The sequence below is a fragment of the Phalacrocorax carbo genome, chromosome 3 (assembly GCF_963921805.1).
Source record: "Phalacrocorax carbo chromosome 3, bPhaCar2.1, whole genome shotgun sequence".
Lineage (NCBI taxonomy): Eukaryota > Metazoa > Chordata > Aves > Suliformes > Phalacrocoracidae > Phalacrocorax > Phalacrocorax carbo.
This window is the reverse complement of record NC_087515.1, coordinates 56,724,213-56,745,191: the sequence shown is the minus strand read 5'-3', so window position 1 is coordinate 56,745,191 and position 20,979 is coordinate 56,724,213. Positions and strand designations below refer to the sequence as shown.

Sequence of the window (20,979 nt, the reverse complement as noted above, 5' to 3'; positions counted from 1 at the left end):
TAAAGTCTCAATAAAGCTTTTCACAGGCAAAATTATCTTTTACCATTTATAGTTTCTTTTATTTTAATTAATAACTCAGGATATAATTGCAATATGATATTTCAGAGAGTGCAGTTATAGTTTAATAAACCACACAGGGCATTTAAAGGCAAAGAGCCCTAGGTTTTCAAGTACTCGGCATTATTTGCATACTCTTTGACATGCTTTGTGGCTTAGTCTGATGTGGCTTTTTTAATTAGAAATAAACACAAGCTAATAATTCAGGAGGCAATGGGAAAGGGAGAGTCAGAAAAATATACCTATTTTGCAGGTACATCTTAATTCCATGCAGTAATTTAGGCATAATTTACACTTTCTTTTTTTTTTTTTCCCCAGATAGACTTAAGAATTCGAGTGAGACTGCCAGGAGAAAAAAGCTAAACAATTACAATTTACAATTTACAAATGTTAAAGCAGAAAAAAAGTTCTGTTAACATTTATTTAAGAGTCTATACATTACATCTGTCCACACTGGCTTTTCTAAGCAATACCTTGTAGTGTTCTTCCATAGGGAACAACAAACACAATTAATTAACCAGATGATTCAGAAAAGAAGAATTTGATAAGGCTATCACCCAAGTTGTAAATGGAATCTGCATGACTCATCTGTCATTTAAGAAAGTCTATGCTATCATTCTGTTATTCATTTCTTAATTTAGGACAGTCTAATTTCAGTAGGGGTAATTACTTGGGGAAAAAGTACAACCAAATTATCTAGGAACAAGGTCAGATGTCCATACAACCCAAAGACTTTATTTAATAAAAGAACTGTTCAGCTGCTTTCTTGCGGACGCTCAGAAAAGATAAGGAAGCTGTGTGCATGCAAAGATTCTGACATGCTTCATAGCATTGAGTGGGAAACACAATAGTCATCCTAGTGAGTAAATTCTGGTTTAGGGTATGTCATTTAGGCCCCACTTTCACACTGTACTATTTTCCAAAATAAGTCACAACCAGAACTGTCAAGGTCTTTGGGTGCTCACTGCTACAGGCAGGCATCTCAGGACCCTCTCAAATGCCTAACGTTGATGCCAAGTCCTCCTGAAAATATGATCTCTTCCTACTTCAGACGACTACTGAAGTCAACACTTTTTACAACAGACAATTTTTGTGATGAATCATGCTAAGAATGAGGAGAAAACAAAGAAACAGGATCGACTCACTAAGGAAAATCATTAGGAATCTGATCAAAAAGAGAAAAAAGTGTTCCTTTTACTATAATAGTAATGACAGGATAGGAAATGATATATTACCTATTTTTTGCAGTTCTCTACTTACCCTTCTTGTAAAAGCTTACCTTTAAATATCGACTTGCAGCTATTACGTAAATGAACTTCTGATCGTTCCTACTAAATGTGTGTGAATTAGCAAGCTAAGGCTTCTGTGAAGCGTGCGGTGCGTCTTCATTCTTGCTGTACATATATTCCAGGTATGTTAACTTTTATTTATTTGACTACTACTTTCTTTTTCTTTTTGCCTATTTAGTATGATGTGCTCTTAAGTGTTTTGCTAGAACGGGCCCTCAAGGAATAACCATTATTCACTTGGCCCTTAACATTCTCACCACTAACTTAGTAACTTCAAAACAGAGAATTGCAAGGTACGGTTAGTTATGTTCAGCACTATGCATGTTTTTCAATCTAAAGAAACCTCATAGTAATACACCAGAGCCTTGAAAGAGCTTTGTTTCACTTCTTTTTTCTTTTTTTTTTTCTTTTTCGTTTTGCTTTGTTTCCCATTTAATAAAGAACCTTTCAAACGCAGTGACTTTAAATCCACAGCTGCTAGGAGGACTATAGAAAAGCCCCCGACCACCAGGTGCCTACCTTATACTTGAACTGGGATACTATCTTTTGCTAAATTCCCATGGAACTTTTAGTGAAGTATTTGTTTCAGAAGGTGGTCAAAAGTGGTTGGCATTTTTATAAAGAGAGCAACCTCCAGTTCCAGTAAACAGAAACTATTCACTATATGTGCTCATCTTTCCAGCACCTGTGGGAGCTGCTAATAAAGCAGGTGGCCAACAGGAGGATGAAAAGAAAATGGATGAAGCAAAGAAGGAAGCAGACGGACAAGCCAAGATGGTATTAATCGAATTCTTCCCGTTTCTTTTTTCCTGTTTCCTCCCTTCTGTCCCTCTGTCTGTTCCAGTCTGAAAATCAGTTGCCCTTCTTCTGTACATTTTACAATTTTACAAGCAAAATAAATGAACATATTAATTCTGCTTTTACAGGGCTCCACGTAGCGAGCAAAATAAGTGTTCATTTATAATAGCAAAAATGCTAAACAAAACATGTGTTTATGCCTGCAATAAAATGGCTTTCTGATTATGTGATTCTCCCATCACATAAGCACAAAATTGTTTCACAACAACTCAAAGACATTTCTGAATTTGTCTCCTTCAATTCCTGATTACCCCTGCATTTTATCTCAACCGCCTAACTCCATTTCTGAAACCTGTTCTGATACACATGTAAACCATTACTAAAAAGCATATAATTAGACTTAAATCAATAGCTGGATATCTGGATTTTGCACTGGCAAAAGTCAGGCAATTCCACAGAAATAGCCCCTGAGGAATATCCTCTGCTGCTCTACAAGGTTTTAGATTTTACTTCCTGTATTTTGACTGATTAATCCAAAATGTACTTTGGCATTTTTGCTGCTTATAATGCAAAAGGTTTGCAACATTCAGCAAGATACACTTACATTTGCCCAATATTTCTAATACAATCGCTGCCTTAAATTTTCTGAATTACAGCAGCAGATTTTTATTAGCCTTTTTTCCCCCCTCTTGGTAAAAGCAGTAGCTATTTAATGTTTTTTAATGAGAATTTAAAATCTGTTTATTTGATTTAATCAGCTCATTGAGCATTTTCTTTGTACCTCTAATCCCTTGAATGGGGATGTCAAGGCATGTGATAGCACGTAGCCGTGACAATAATCTCAGGAGGTTTTCCACCGCTGCCATTTATAATAAGTAATGCATTTCAGTGCTAAAGAGAGTGCTACGCTCATTACAAGGGAAATCTACTCCTCCCCATTCATAAGAGCAGCAGCTGCAGCTGGCTTTGGGCAAGGAATTATGGAGGCCTTCAAGGTACAGACCCATTTCCAAAGTGGGAGCCAGCTCTGTAGCCCTTGTCAAAGGCCCTACTACTCCATCACCTCTTTTTCTTCAGCCTCTAGACTAAGGAGCAAATGATAGTTACCTCTTACGCAGCTTACCTCCAGAGCTTCCTCCTATTCAGAGGCACATTCAGAGGCTGCCATGGACCCACCCCTCTGCTCTGCCACTGAGTATGAGCACTATGGGACCCACCAGGAAAAAGAGCCTTCCGTATCCGGTTACGGATAGCTTTCGGCATATACAGGCATGCGGTATATATAGCATTAGACTCTGAATGAGTGTCTGTTTGCATGAAAAATACGCCCATTTTTACCTCAGTATTGAGCACCTTCAATTAGCCACCCCTGTAAAAGAAACTCTTTTCAGAGGTGTTGAGTAATGGCTCTAGCAAAGGCTGCTGGAACCTCAATCAGGCCAAACTTATTTTAGCTGTTTCAAAATAATTTTAATTTCTTGCACTCAAAATTGAATATTGTTGGCCACAACCTGTAGATACACATATCTATGAGCTAGGTTAGAGAAAAATATGCTGCAACAGCAAAGAAAATTTTTCATCTGGAGATGAAAATGCAGACTGTCCCGCTTACTATGTATAAAATATGGGGTTTTTAACACAGAGTGTTTCCTCCCACTCCAGTCTCCCATTCACCGCAATCACTTTTTCTGCTACTCACCCTGCTTCTCTTCACAAACTCATCAGTGTCTGAAGTTGCACTTCGTGATGAAAAAAAAAAAATCAGCAACGTGCTTCAAAGGATTGTGCAATGCTGAACTAGCATTCATCCGAATGACGTGTCCGCTCAACAAGGCAGGTAAAATAGGTCAATAAGGTTATCATGATTGCTCAGTCACTCTGTCTCTGGAGAACTACACAATCATTTCAAGTAGGGCAATTTTTGCCTCTTTTCTTAACTTACTGAGATAAGAAAAGTTGAGCCATTACCCCTTCTACCTCAAAGAGAGGAGATGACTTGGTTTTCCTACTAAATTGCAGCTCCAAACTTTCAAAGAACAATGAAAAACCAGACTGTTAGTGCTAGTGTAGAAGGACCATAAAGTCTTTCAGGGTTTATCACTGTCAGGTTTGAACTGCATTTTCTAATTTTCTTCAAATGCAACAGTTACTTGCACTTGTAACACTTTTATATTCTTTTACACTTTGTCTTATGTGGGCCACCTGGTTGCCTTTAACTATGCAACTGAGAATGCTTCTGGGATTTCTACTGAAGCTTAAGTCTGCTGCCGTTATTTGAACATGCATATTTATGTTTAAGCTTTAGTCTGCAGAAACACTGTGAATGTCAATCACAAAACTCCCATCTCAAAGAAGCAGCACACTATAACCTCTGTGAAGTGACTAGATCCTCGCTAATTGTCAGCTTGTGGTAGCAGGACAAGTTCTGTTCAGCGCTGTAGAGGAATAATGAATTCCTTAAATGCAGCAGAGTCACCCAAGAGTCTTACTCAGTGATACTGAGAGCAGAACAGAACCACACATAGCAGCAGATGAGACAGCACAGTACATGCAGTGATGCTTACCTGTTTGTGCTAGAGTTAACGCTGACCTAAAAGATGTGTTAGTATAGAACTGAAGAACTAAATCTGAAGAACTATGATACTCAAATTCCCATTGACTTCTCCTAGTGGTATATCTCAAAGGCTGCAGAATCAGAGTAACTTTTTTTTTATGCAATAAATGGATGTTTTAAAGCATTCATTTGCTAGCCACATGTTCATAAAGGCCAAAGCAGCAACCAAGGATACTACAAAGTATTTTACAAACAAAGGATAATTTCCATACCACGTTTTTTGAGTGACATTTAATGGCTGCTCAGTCATTAGACTGAAACTTGACTTTGATCTGATGTCCACTCCAGGGAAAGCGTCTTTGAAGAGTGCATCTCCTTCCCTCTGTATAGGCAATTGCACTGATAAGAAACGACCGCAGCTCCCCACCAGAACTGGTTCAGGAATTAATTCACCACGCTGACAGAGGCAGGTGTGAAATCAGATTGGGACCCTGATCACTCCACTAACTAAAGATAGACATCAGGGCTTCCCGAGCAACTGAGAAAATTTATGAAAGCAGTTAAAGACAGCTCAAGTGTCAATTCAACCACAATGTAGTCTAGTAAGAATGGAGTATCTCACAGATACCTGTTGTACCCTCAAAAGAACCAACATGCATGAGAAACTTAAAGGTAACAAATTCAGGTGGGTAAAAGTGACAGACACCAGGGTTGCCTTGTGCAGTGAAGCGTACAGAGAGGAGGAGCTTTTTCCACCACCTGTAATGAATTCTGTGTAAGCACATTAACAAGCCGCTTGCTTCTATTCTGATTTATCTTTGCCATCAATTAGATAACTTTTATTTACGCCTTAGGGCTGTGCTGTGTTGGCACTTGCTGTGCACTGTTCCCCCAGCAAATTTATTAGCCAAAGATGTAATTTAATCAGCAATTTCAATTTACCACTAGCAAATCACATTTACCATCATTGTTTCCAATACTGTTGGTTTTAAATGATGTGGTGCTTTGTTGTGTCTCACTTTTAAATAGTGTCTTCAGCATTCTCAATCTGGTCACATTAAGCCTCAACCTGCATAAAAGCGCATGTGCTAGTTCCCCGGAGGAGCAACTCTCTATTCTCCCACAGCATACCACACGTGTCAAAAATATCATCAAAATTTAAACTAATGCCTCAGGACAGTTGCTTTTCTACCTTTTCCTGCCCTGTTCCCATATATTCTAAAAAACAGATACAAAAGATTGAATCAGAGCATCATATGTGCACTGATGATTAAATTACTTTTATACTTCAGTTACAGTTCTGTTACTTTCTGGATACTGATCCCAGTGGTCTCAACAAAATAATTCAAGAGAAAGCAAGCCACCAGATCATCTAAACCTCTGTGAGCAGGGTAAGAGTGACAAAGGGCAGAGGAGCCACTGCTCCGTTTGAGCTCTTCCTCAGGCACGTTTTATCACTACTTTGTGATATTACCATTCCTTGTGAATCATGGGCGTGTCTAGGACAGGAGCTGAAGTAGCCAAGGAGCAGTTACCATAATAACTATACTATCTGATTGCCATGAATATCCCAGTTGATTATGCTGCCGAGCCCCCCAGGTGGCTTATACCTTGTAGTAGCTGCAGCAGGAAAGAGTTTATGAGGCTCCCACCTACATGTGCTAACAGCCTACCATGGGGAACAGACTGCAAAAGGTGAGAAGGGCCCTGAAGTCACCACAAAAGCAGCCCCTCCCAAGGATCCTACAGGCTCTGCAAAAATGGAAACTGACTTTCTCAGAGATTTTCTTGGCCTATAATGCTGAAGACTTGTGTTTGTGGCTTAAGGGTAATTCCTTGCCATCCTTAAGACCTTAAATCCTTTGTTACCTGCTTTTTGGCGGAGTGGGGAAACAAGGACCATTTTTTTTTATACATAAATAAATAAAACAAAACCAAGGGAATAATGAAGATCTTCCCCCAAGTAAATGTGACATTTATAATTTTTAAAATGCAGGCCAATCTGAATATGTGACAATTTTGCTTATAAGCTCAAGGCACTGAGTAAAAAGGTGCTGCAACAATGGTCTTCAAAAGAAAAGAAAGAAAAAAAAAAGAGATGAATGGTGAAAGACAAAAAAGTAATGAATTCATTACTACTTAAAAGATGTGCGCACTTATTAAAAATAGGTTCTCTTATTCCAACCATTCAGGATTCTCTTTAGTTGATATTAAAATGAAACCATTAATTATAGATTATTATTTCTAGAGATTTTGGTATGTGTATAAACTCTATAATTCAGATGTCGAACATCAGGCTGCTCTTGAACAGTATTTTGTGATTTATTGCTTGTGTTTTGCAAACATAATGCACGTTTATGATTAGCAAGAGTTATGGAAAGCAAAGAAAGTAACACTTTGGATATCATTAAATTGGAATATGCTTTTCCTGAGGTTCAAAAGGCTTCTTAACGTGCTACAAATAGGTGAGGATGAAAAATACCAATTCTTCCAAGTAAACTGGAAGATGTTTAAATTCATTTGGGGAAGGTGCATGTTTCATGGAAATTAAATATGGAACATGAAAAGTTCCCCCACCTATAGCAGGTTTCCACCCTGTCAAGTACACTCATACCCCAATAACTTCACGAGGCTCAGCCTTATTGCTTTAAATAGCCCAGGTCAAATCCTTGCATTCAACAACCTGCCTTTTTGGCAGGTCAACAGGGACAGATTGGAGGCACATCATCCCACCTGGCATATCTAACCTTTACCTCTCTATCACCCAATATAATAAATATGTTAAAGGAAATAAGATAATATGGCCAGGGCTCTGTTTTACTAAGTATTATAGTTAACTTATATACAGAACAGACTCAAAAAAACAGACTGTACTTGGCCCACATTGGCACAGACTTTCAACAGAATCAGGAGCATCTACCAAGCATTTTTTGGCAGCTAGAAACCCAGGCCACTGCCTTTACTTAGTTTTGTAAGTGGCTTTGGTTACCTGCCTACTGTCATCACCAACCTGCAGCATATTCACAAAATGAATTAAGGTCCTAGGTTATCACTGTGTGCAATAATAGAATAAAATGATCCTTTAGTTGCATGGATGCAATCCTGTGGAAGATCCTTTAAAGTGAACTAAAGCTAATGGGGTAAGAACGACAAAACCTACAAACTGTCAGAGGACAAACCATGACAGTTTCTGAAGCTTACTCCTGAGTTCAGAGCATACAAAATAGTGTAATGGACTTGTACCTGATTTGGTACAAATTTAATTCCTTACTGGACTTTTCCTTTCATCTGCAACACAACAAGAATAAAATTCTTTACAATATATTTAATTTGTGCTAGCACTCGTCTTCCTATTGAAAAACAAAGTAATTTGTTTCTAAGTGAACCTCAGGTTGAGTCTTGCTGTATTAAAGAACACTGAATTAAAAAAAAAATCAACCAACCAAACCAAACAACAACAAAAATACCCAGCCTCAGAGCTTTCCAGGTATCCAGATGGGACTATCAGTTGGGCAGTGGAATCTTCTGAAGGCATTATGTGCTTTCAGAAGCCAGAAGAGGCATACTTCCACACAGTATAGCCTGAATCACCTCAGTGCTAGCAAATACTAAAGATTGGGCATTAGAGGTATTATCACAAAAAAAACCCCAAAACCTTTGTGCTTCATCACTGCACTGAAAATAACATCCAAAGAGAAAATTTAGGTCTGCAGCTATCAGAGGAGTGAAAACAAGTTATATTCCCTTCTCAGGAAAATTTGGCCAAGAGAGTACACGACTGATCAAAGCTCCTCTGACTTTAGGGTTTGCATATACATTATCAGTTATCTGAGGGAGCTGTGTACAATGCTAGTTAGGCCAATAATGTGTGGACTAGTATAAGGTTATCCACTTCAATACTTAAAAAATTAAAATGGCTTAATTAGAAGCCATCAAAATGCAAAGCTAACACAGCGACCCAGCAGCTAAATAGTTCATGACTTCCACCTGTATGCTGCCTTTTAACTGACCTATTTCTAATATAATTATTAGAATGATAAGACATTGGAAGGCAGTACGAACTTTTCAAGGGCATGAAGAGCCATTATCTCCCACTGAGGACACTGTGAAGTGGCAGCGCTCTGCACCTTGCAGGATCACACCTACAAGTTTCACTTAGAGACGATGGGAACTGGGCCATCCTAAAGACAGTCCTCTTGGATGGTTAAAATACAAAGGCATCTGTGGATAGGGATGCAGTGGAAAAGCTCAGGTCCTTTTTGATGAGAGGAATGAGGGGGACTGAAGGGAAGCATCTGTTCAGATGAAGACCAAACACACTCAAAATACGTAGTCTCGGTCTGCCAGAAACAGAGGATATACGAAGACAGCATGCTGGCTTATAGATTAATTTTTTAATATGTTACTGCAAAATTAAAAATGCAGCAGATCCATTTCCTTGAAGGGTATCCAAAAACTTGGGCTCCCAAAGGGCGAGATCTACAAAACAATAAATGTTCTTTGTAAAGATGTATGAAAAGGCAGCTCAGCCTAATTCACCATTTAGGCAGTTAAGGATCTCTTCTTCCAGCACGCTTCTGTGACCTATGTCAACCTCATTATTCTTAATAAGATAAGGATGCCTTGATACATGTTTCGTTTTCTGTAATAGTAAAAATTGGTGATGCTGGAAAAGCTTTTCAGGCACACGACCTTCCCCTACATAACTGCAAGTCAGCTCTTGTTTACAAGTGCTGGTGTTGTGTTTTGCTGGTATCATTATCTATATTATCTGCAGCATAAATTGCATTATAGATCTCATTTTTTTAATGACTTACTTTTTTGGATGAAAATTCTGTTTGTATGATATCACAAAAAACTCTCCAGGCAAAACAATATTGGCAGTTCTTAATTCTTCCAACCTATTATAACTAATAGCACTTCATATTTCTGCCACAAGTCATTCACTAGTACCCAAGTGCTATATAAACAGTAATTAATTAGATTTCTCAACATGCTGGTGAGGTGCCATGGCTATTATTTCCATCATACCCAGAGATTAACTGGCTTGTTCAAGGATGCAGAAGCAAACCAGAGATTCAGATGGAAGGTATGAATCCTAGATAGGTTCCTGCTTTTAATGGCAGCCAACACTTGCTCTCCTTTTGCTGGAGAGAAGGCATCATAAAAATTTTAATGAGTAATCTGTTAAACACCTAATAGTGCATTATGCAGACTATCAGTATCAGTGCACATAAATACATGGTCTCCAAGTGCTTCATCTTCACTCCAAGACAAATAACTTCAACAATAATGAAAAAGGAGACATATCAGAAAAAGAGATCAGAGGTTAATTGTTATCACATTAAACTCTAAAAATATGCTCCCCTTTAACACCTCATGACAGATGACAGAAAAGCAGACAGAATCTGTCACAAGGGAACAAAAGATGCTAATTTGCAGATAAGCCAACTATAGTCTACAGTAATAAAGTCAGTTCTTGTTGTTTCTTAATAATGAGCTGTCAGATGGCAGGATTATAGCGTGGTTTGACACCAAACTACTTCTCACAGAGAGCCACAGCATTGTGACGACACTCACTTCCTTCACTCCGCTGGGATATTTCAATTCCATTACTTATAAAACGGAACCCAATTTCCTACGTAGTACAAACCAACATTGAAACCCTTAACGTAATTCTGTGGGGCAGGCGGGCACGAGGGAAACCACTTCATAGGCAAGCAAAATCCCATTACTAGATTATAATTTCTCACAAATAGACTCCCTACTCTGCCTGGTACCCTCTCCCTTTTTCCCCTTGCCCCAGGGCACAACACAGTACTGTGCAGCATATTGCCTTATGAATCTTCTTCAAGTACCCAATTATCCTGGTGCACCAGACTTGTCATTACCATGACAGCTGTGTGCTGTATGCAGTACATGCTGTCAGAGGTGAAAGATTGTACACAGGCATCCTGCATTTCCATTACAATGTGGAAAGTGAAGGGGAGGGAAGAGACAGGCACAAACACACACACCCTCAACAAACAACTTTGCTAAAGATGCTGATTAAAAGCAGAGGTTAAGATAATTTTTTTAAGTGGTAATATAATTGCCAAACATTCTGGTGAGGTCTCTGCCTCCAGCAAAATTCGTCCTATATATTTTTTGTCATAATAATCAATGAGGTGGTATAAGTACATTTTGAGCACTTTCAACAGAGTTGAATAGAACAGTCCATCAGCCTGCAGTTCCTCCAGAAGGAGAGAAAATTAAGCTTTGTATTTTCTTCCTCTGACAAGTTTTCTTCATTTTAAAAAGGAAATGCCCCATCACCGCTCACACAGGGAGACTCACCCAGCCACAAAACTCTGAGGGTTGCCACTGCAGTAAACAAGTTCTGCTGGCTCAAATAGGCTGCCAGGTATAGGAAAGGATACAGGAGTGATATAGGATACTCGCCCTCTAGGTGAACAATACTGGCTGAGCACAGAGATCTGACCCAGGACACATCTGGTAAACGGCATTGTGATGGATCAAAGCTGGCACTTGCATGGCGGGAGGTAACTGATGTTACCCCTCTGAGCATATGTTCATGCAAGGTGACATATGCCCTCCGTTCCCGCTAATATCAATAAGAACCATACCCTGCCAGCATCACGGTCAATATCTCGCAGGATCAGGCCTTCAAGGACAAATATGCAACACAGATGAATGGTCACAGTTCATAAGAATGTGCTGCAGATTTTCTAATTACACACAGTGTTCGGCACTTACGTTCTGCATCTCACTTCCTCCTTCCTGAACTATCCCCAGCAGGCCCCTACTGAATCTTCATGTGATCATGCAGTTCATTACAGCTGTAAATATAAACATCCTTTTTTCACAACCTATCATTATTAGGAAACCAGATGGGAAAAACTATCCAGATTAGCAGTAGACATACTAAGATTTCTTCTTTCCTTATTAATAGATTTTGTATTTTAAACCAATGAATAATGAGCCTGTAGAAAACAATAATTACAGTATGTACAGCTAAGACAGGGATTCTTTCTAAAGACAAGCAGGCAGAAGAGGCTGTGTAATTGAAATAACTCATCATTCAAAATTAATTTAATCTACATCAGTTGAGGCAAATGGAAGCAACCTGAAACCTCTGGTCAAGTATTCTAATATCAGCACTCGAGGAGATATATCTTCACAGTCTGAAACGGAGAAGAGGAGCAGCTGTGGAGGGAGAAAAGATGAAAATAGAGAACTCCCACCTCTCCTTTCCAAAGTGGGAATGAGGTGTTTATTACTCAGCATCAGCTGCTTGCTTTTCATAGGATGATATAAACATATGAAGCTCCTGACAAGATCTAGTGTTAATGCCTTGCGCAGACACTCAGCACATTTGTCTAGCTAGAGGATCAGGGAGGCTGAGGTTATGGGGAATCAGTGTAGCCTAGGGAGACGCCTTTCACTCAGCTCTGCATATAACTAAAGGACAAACTTGAAAGAGCTATATGAAAGACTGCTCTCTGAAATCAGCATCCCATCACAAATCATCATAGTGTTTTTCTTGTGTTTGGCAAAACACCACTACTTACAGGACAATAAGCAATGAGATCAGCAATGTCACTCTTATTTCCGAGTTAATAACACAGACGACAGAAAAAATGGGTAGACAGGGTATAAGCACTGAAAGGCAAGGATTCAGAAAAATGTTTTTGAAAAAAGGAATTAAAACACTCTTCAATATCAAACACTTATTCTTTCATAACTTCAATCCACTGCAAAGGTGCAGGAATATCACCCTATCACCTTCTTAATGGTGTACTCACACCAATTTCAGCAACAGACTTAGGCCTATTTGAAAAAAGATCTTTGGAGATGGGGTCAGAATGATTACAGTGAGATAAGGGAGTGGAAAAGGGGGAAAAAGAAAAAGAATAATAACAGTAGCAATAACAGAGTGAGCTCTAAAATGATGAACTTAATACTTGTGTCTTATCTTGTCACAGCAGCTCTAAGAAAAACCAAACCCAGTAGTTAATCTGACAAATATAAAATATGCATAATTTTTACTAGTTATGAAAAGTGCAGCTGTTTTACAGCAGAAGGTTATAAATTTCCATATGGTTTAGATTATTACAGTTTCTTTTAAAGTCTACAGCAAACTAACAACCAAGTGCAATTCTAATCTCTTTGATAATGACATTTTTCCATGTAAAGTGAATTGCTTTCATTTTAAATGATGCACTAGCATTTTTTTGCAAAAACTAATACTTACAAAAATTTGCAAATACATGGTTTATCACACATTCCTAAAGTAAACATCCTCTTATGAAGCTACAAGGTCAGAGTCATAAAATGCACAAACGACCATGTTAGTGGTAAGAAGGAGCTATAAATATCTTAATTAATTTTATTACTAATCTTCCTCCCAAGCTCCCTCCAATTTTTCAAAGCTAGTGAATCTTCGTCACATTGCTGAAGTTTTGTAAGCGGGAGCACTACTCAGCCTGAGGATGTGACCACTTTTCAGTCATAAGGATATGCTTCATAATACCTGGACAGTATGTGAAGGTCGAAGGAAGGCAGAGAGCTCTAGTCTTCAGCTTTTTAAGGGCATTTAGTGTGACTGAGTTCTAGTTTGTCTTAGCTCTACAAAATAACTCTCATACTTAAGGTGTTTGCTGTTGTTGGGTTTGTTTGTTGGTTGTTTTTTTAATATTTATTTTCCCTCTTGGCATTTTGGTACTTCTGAGTGTTAAATCATCTGCAATTATGGCTGTCAAAAACAATTTCGATAGCTTGGGATTAATAGTCTTGAACAACATTGTGCATTTTGCTAAACACATACAAATCTCTTTCTAATCTGCAGAGATGCTAGAGGCAGAGGTACTAAATACAACTTCCATTCTGAAAAGCAACACTGTAAAAATAAGGTATATACGTCTGAATCTTCCTGAAAGGCAAAAATAATGTACTAGCTTGATTAACAGAATGAGAAATTCAGAAATCACTTGGTGATAAAAATGTCAATTTCCTTGAAAGGAGGTGGAAATAACTTACTGAATATTTAGTCCCTCACTTCTCTGCACAGACTTACACCCCCAGTGACAGAAGTTAAATATACCACTCTGGGAGATGAAGACCTCAAGTCACTAGAACTTGTGGGACCATTCACAGTCCATGAACCACTGATATCAGCAGGCTTTCCACATGTACGCCAATGAAGATGTGTCACAGCTCTCTTTCAAGAAGTTTTCTTATTTTAATTGTGATTAAAAGCGAGTCTTCGATTTTGAAGGCAAGCATATTATTCCAAAGCTGCACTTCCATTACTATCACCATCATTCAAATTACTAATTACATTTTCAAGTATACTTTAATATTATCTAATAAAACAAAAGTAATTCAGCAATGGCAATTAGAGTCTTTTTGATTTGAAGAAGGAATAAAAAAAAGCATGTAGGATTACATTTAAAAATATCTAAAATATTATTTCCCCAATATCTCAATATTCCTGCAGGACTATGTTGTATTCATCCCTTAAGTTAGTTGTAAGTATTATTGCTGTCAATAATAAAAATTTAAAAAAACCCCAAAACCTAATAGAGGTAGTGAAAGAGGACAAAAAATTGTAAGCAAGATGTTCGACTTCAGTAAAATTGATAGTGAATACCCTGCTTGTGTAGGGAATTAGTTTGAGCTTTTCAAAATCCTTCTGTAAGAACTTGCAGTGCTGTCTGACTGTGGCTCTACTTGGTGCAGGATGTCAACTGCTCCAGCTGACCTTGTACTTCAATAACAGAAATGGCTACCTTTTGCTGACTTCCACATTGTCTTCCTTTAATCTGCTGTTATGTTTTATTTCAATATTAGGCCTCCCCTACCTAAACCCACCCAACTGATATCTGTAGGTCTCACTCAGGAGACTGGGAAATAGTCTGAAGAGTGTTTGCAGAACCGAATATTCTAATAAACTGCATATGTACAAGTGATGAATTCTGGCTGATTTATCAAACTGTTAGAAAATGCCTCACCATACCTGGAATCCAACATCTGTTCTCTAAGTAGTATAATTCATCTCCCATAGCAAGCACAATAGAGAATCATTAACTTCTGAAGATGATGCTTGCACACCTAGAACGTCTTTGAGGAATCAGCAATAGTTTATGGGCCTAGTACGGCCAAATCGCTTAAAGTACCATGGAGGACTAACAGGTGGAGAGCCTTCACTGCCATCATATACCACTGAGCTCAAACAAAGCAATAACAATGCAAACTACTTGTATTAAGGGAAGGTTTAAAAACAGAGCTGCTATCTGGGCACTCAATAGAAGGAGCTCTATACTGTAACAGTGTGCGCTTTCTAATTGTTGTAACCATCTTCTACTACAGAAATAGTAAAATTTTGTTCACTAAAGCTACAGTGAAACCTACCTGAGGGTCAAAGCCTTTAAAGAATTTATTTATATGCCTGTAGGGGAAACACTGCTTGGGATAACATCAGGCACTGGAAGAGTCTTCCTTTTTTCATTGCAATATCTTAATAATTTGAATTGGCAGAAGCCTAAAAAATGCAAAATGCGGCATCATATTAGAAAGATTTGAAAGTATTAGCAATGTAAGTCTTCTGGAAAATTGCCTTCATGCATAGGCAGTCTTGTAATTTCCAGCTTTTCTGTTCTTCTCTTATGTGCCTTTTAATAATGTGGCATATTTAAATCGCCATGGGACAAAAACATTTATTAGCAGAAATACTTGACAGTAATAAAGCCAGGATGAAAGTTATCTTCCTTCCTTAACTGTGTTGCAGAGCAGCAGCCCCTTGGTCTCTCCCATGCCTAGACTCCCCATAGAATGGCTCCTATATCTGTGTAGGACAGACCTATCAGTGTCCTGATCTTCTCCTGTTCATCACGACCTCACCTTGAACCCTGCTCTATGGGATCGCACAGACATGCCCAAAAAGATGGTCTGTTCCTTGAAGGGACACTCTGCATAAGCTCCCAAAAACATTTTAATCTTCTAATGCAGTAGAATGACATAGGCCCTTATCATCATAATTCAATCAATGGGTATGGAAGAAAAAGAAGAAATTGCTTTATATGTAGTCGAATTTCACTCTTCAGACTACGACTGTGTTCTCAACATTTCTTTTCAAAGTTCTTTAGTAGTTTTTTCAGAGCAAAGATATTCTAAATCTGTTTCTATCAGTCTGGCGTTTAAGAACTCTTACAGAGGCAAAAAAAGTAACTCCATTTGGTGCAACTGATAGGCAATAAAAGTAAAGATCATTTATGAATTTTGCATCTAATCACAGCAAATTGCTAAGATGACTGACAAAATCTAGGACACAGCTTGCTTGGCTTTTAAAGATTTTTTTTCCACCCCATTTACAGTAAACAGCAGAAGTGTCTTTAGCATTTAAGGAATGCTAAGGTTGTCTGAGAAACTGTTCTCAATCTAAATGCTATTGCCGGAGATGAATTCTCCATATCAGAGGAATTACATCCAACAAATGGCAAAACAAATTGTGACACGTAGCACGCATTGCCCAATTGCTCTTCTGTCACGGCTTGGGGCCGAGCACCACTTGTCTGTTTGTTTTGCACTAACAGCAGGACACACTTACTCATGGTAAACTGCCTTCCTAATGAATTACATTTAACAACATAATTTATAGATCTTCTCCAAAACCAAAACAGAGACACTACAGAATCTTGAGATGCATTACAGGCAGAGACCAACTTTCTCTTCTTACAAGGGCCTGCACAATGGAGGTGTGCACAGCAAGTGCTTCTGGCCACACAAGGGGAGATGAGCTCTGCCAGTCCTCTCCAAATGTGAAAGACATGAAGCCTTCTAGCAGAACTTTCTTCAGCATGGAGCTACACTAGGAAGCACACACAGCTGCAGCGCAGTGCAGCAGTCTCCAAGACAAGAGGCAGATGCATGAGCTTCCCTCTCTGGTGTGTGGCGTCACAGACTGAAAGGAAGACCAGCGCCATCCTTCAAACCTGCAGGATATCATCCTAGCTTGGGAGAAGCTGGACAGAGAAGCACATCTCACATGTGCTAGGTTGGGCAGGACTGAGATGAAGCTATGCTTTTAAAACAGTTTGCGGCTGATGTAGAAATTGTGCTGCAGAGGTCTTGTCACAGTACCCATGCAGACACCATATGTGTCTTAGTCGCAGCTCTGAGTGACATTGCTTCTGATGTATTCCCCTTGGGGGTGTAATACCTTCTCCCCCCCATCATGTCCATGCATGCTCCTACCGCACTGCGGCCTGTAATTTAAAGATATAATTTAGGACATAATATCTGAGTGTAGAAGAATACGGCAACTGTTCAGCTTTCCCAAATACATTATTCACATTTCAGAACTTAACCTCAGTTACACATTGGGACCTGGGGTGTAGGTTCTACTCTTTTCCAAGAACAAAAGTTTATTAATTTGCAACAGTAATTGTTATGGGGTTTTTAGTTAATAATTTTAAGGATATCATAAAAAGATAGCACAAACATGGAGACCATTATTGTCACATTATTGTCACGACCTGAAGTCATCAAGGCATCTTTATGGGTTGCTGCTGAGTACTCAGCTCCAAGTCCTTTAAAAAAATTCAACACAATTCATTAGCCATTACCAAATAGCAACATTGGAAAGTTTTCATAGCTCAAAATCTCCAAAGAGGATGACTTTATTTTTTTTCTTTAAAAACAATGTGCACAGTGGTACGTGAGTTCTCACCTGCCTGTGTACTCTGGAAAGGGGTAATGCTCAGTGAGGAGGTCTCCTTTTCCAAGCAATATTCTCTAAAAATAACTCAGAATAGAGAGACAGCAGTAACCTAGAAGACAACTTATTAGAAGTACTCCTTGGTTACACCTACAGTAGTAAATTTTACTGTGCCAAAGAATGTTCCTGAGTACCAAACCTTAGTTGTCTCTACCATTAAATCACTAGAATATGCTTTTGGGCTGTGATGACCAGTGCACTCCCTAACAATTTCCTGCCAAGGTTCAGGGGTTCCTCAGTTCAGGCACTGTTTCTAATAGGCGGTCTGCCCACAGCCATGCTGCCTCTGCTTTGAAGGACCTGAAAAGAGTGTGAAAATGTATTATGAGTGTATGGATATGCCATAACATTTCTTGGCATGTTTAATTTAGTAATGACAGTGTGTGTCAGTTATAGCAGATCCCAGAGGTTGATTAAAATGTGTTCATAGCAAGCTATTAATGGTTACTATTTTCAGCAAAAGACGAATGTTTTAATTTTTAAAGTATCTGTTTACCTTTGCACAGCTGGTGTGTCTAAATGGTTGCCATAAGTGAAAAGAGGAGACATGAATCATTACTAAAGAAGTAAAAAGTACCAAAAAGTAGCATTAGAGAAACAATAAGTGCATTAAATCATGTTTCTGGGCTCAGCCAGTGAAGCTTTACGTGCAAATGTAGTGAAGTTACTACAGTGGGAAATCATCACTTCAGGGTAAAGATCTTTGTTAACAGAAAAGAGGTTCCTACAACTCCTTCATATACTGTCGATACACAACCCAAGAAAAAAGTGCATTGCACTTACGTGGAGTAAACCAACCAGTGTAATACAGTACTTGCCATGAACTTTTTTAAGGTCACTGGTTTCTGAGCACTGAGTGAAAATAACCAGTATAAAAACAGAGATTCAAGTAGTGTGCAATTCTCTGCTGCTACCAGATGTATACTGTCTGTGTTATTTGTTTTTTCTTGTTTAGGATATAAAGGAACTTTTGTTCTTCAGAAGAAAAGAGAACTGGCAACATTCCACCAAACACTCTTACGTGCTGCACCTCGGGGGTCCGGCCAGTAACTTTATTTTGCTTTTGTTTTGTCTTTACATAAGAGTCTCCATATGCTTTACCAACATACCCATATGCCTTTTCTTTGTGCCTCTGAATAAAGAATTTGGTCGTTTGTTTGTTTGTTTGTTTGTTTTTTAACTAACAGAGATTTTGTTAACATTTATCGCATTTGACATGAAAGCATGAAATGGAAATTTGAAAAAAAAAATCCAACTAGGTTTCTTTTCACCGCTGGAAGCCCACGAATGGCTCATCTTTTGCTACGGTTCTTGATACACAGAAGTCAGTTCTAATACTTGGAGTGCAGCACGTGATCATGTATCATAGGGAATTTGGGACAGAGCCTTCTAAACAGTATCTCCTCAAAATATATGTCTAAATTCCTCTTCCAAGAACATATAAACAATCTGAAAAAAGCATATACGTCAGAAGAAATCTGGTATACAATTTTGCTTGAATGTCTGTCTCTATACATACTGATTTTGTTAGAACTTTAAAAGCGATGGCCTTAAGAAGTTACCAAGAACTACTATATTGCAGTTTATTACATGTAAGTGTACTTTTTTCCAGATTGTGTATCTGCTATTCCTCTTTTTTCTTTTTTTTTGTAGATTTGTGGATTACTACTAAATAAAAAATATGGAACAGACTAATTGCAAGTAAAACTCCTTTCTCTTTCAAGGTGACTCTTTATTACGGCCTCTTATTTAAGTCCATCCAAATAATACTAGCTTGGACACAGAGAAGGAACGCTCAAGTGTTTACCAAAATATACAAATAATTGGAGATTTTAGAATTTAAATATGGGAATAAAGATGCAAGTCTGGGGAGACAGGCCTTCTTGTATGGAATGACTTCTGATATACCACTTCCTGTTTTCTATAATTCGTGGTGGGTTTTTTGTTTGTTTTGTTGGTTTTTTTTTTTAACAATTCCTACACATACAGATTCAGCCATGTTATTATCCAGTGACATTTTATATATTTATGTATGTATGTGTATAGCCATAGATAATATGTAAAAAAACTTTGCCTTACTCACACTTGGTCAACACCTGCAGCTTGTCACCTACACACTTAACAGCAGTAACTCTTGTAGACAGAGAAGTTAAAATACCAAAGGCTTTTCTCTTGAATAATAATAATATCTAATATTCGCTATTGTAGAAGAGCCCTTACATTATATATTGCTGTTTCAGTCTGTCTGCATTTCAAACATCATTTTTTCCAAAGGTTAAAAATGCTACATATTACATTTACTTTGTAGAAAAATGCAGATAATATATAACTGCACAGAATATGACTTAGTATGACAGATAGATATTTATTTTATTCTGAACATATAGTGAGTTTCTGAACATATGTGAGTTTTCCTTTCCCATGTTGTTCTCTCCAGGATACTTCCATGGAAAGGTAACATAAACCCCACAAAGACTTCATAACTGAGTAACATGACTTTGTAAACTGAAAGCTGGATTATGTAATCAGGTAGCTACACTGAGAGATAAGAAAAAAACCAAGCGAATTAATAATGCTTAGAAATCTTCACTGTGCAAGTTTGAAAGCAAAGAAATCACCACCACAAGGAAGCACCTGCAAAACTATATTGTTTTTGCAATGAAAGCACACAGCATGTCTGTATAAATGCTTTAAGCTTCATTTCCCTTAAAACGTTGATGGATGCTGGCAAAGTCTTGGCAACCTTATCAAAATAAAAATGCAACCAAATATGTTCATGTTCAGGCTGGCCATAAGTCAATACAGCTCCTGCCCACTAATTTGATTTGCAATAGCTGCCAATGACTCCCAGGAATCCCGTGATTTCTGTCACACAATAATGATACACTATCTCTCTTCCCTCTGCCTTTATGAATCAGATACTCTTGTCTTAAAGAAAGTTTTCTGTTAGTCCTGTCCCACCGGCCACTAATTCCTGTAAAAAACTAGCACTTTCTGGTCACCATGAGCAAGTGCAACATGAAATGTAATGCTGCTTGTGACATTACAGTAGCAAAGGGGCTATCTTGCCTCTTCCATTACCCTACCGTAAGGGTTATGTTTGTGAAATAATGAGAACTTTTCTACTTCTTAAAGCGGCTATCCATAAACACCCAAGAGAGCCAGAGAGAATTGCAGCACATTTCACTATGAGAGCTCAGACAAGAGATATTCTGCAATAACAGGGCGGAATTAAAAGCTTGTGTGAAAGCCCATAGTAGAGAAGAGCATATTTCACTCTAGCCTGACAGTCAGCCACCATGTTATTTGGGTGGTGATATAAAATAAAATTAAAATAAATGTGTTTCATAAAGTTTGAGGCTAAGAAAAGAATCACAAAAAAGGCAGGCTGGCAGATCATAATTTTCTGTTATGCAGTGAGACTGGTAAAAATTATCTGTGCCTGTCAACATATTCTTATGTTGACAACAATTTTAGAGTATCTTTAGGTGCTATCTGACTGT

General features: G+C 38.2%; 1 protein-coding gene across 3 annotated transcripts in view; it reads right to left on the bottom strand.

The window, feature by feature from the left end:
• Window positions 1-20,979, bottom strand: part of SASH1 (SAM and SH3 domain containing 1) — a 565,878-nt gene that overhangs the window by 436,252 nt on the left and 108,647 nt on the right. The window lies entirely within an intron of this gene.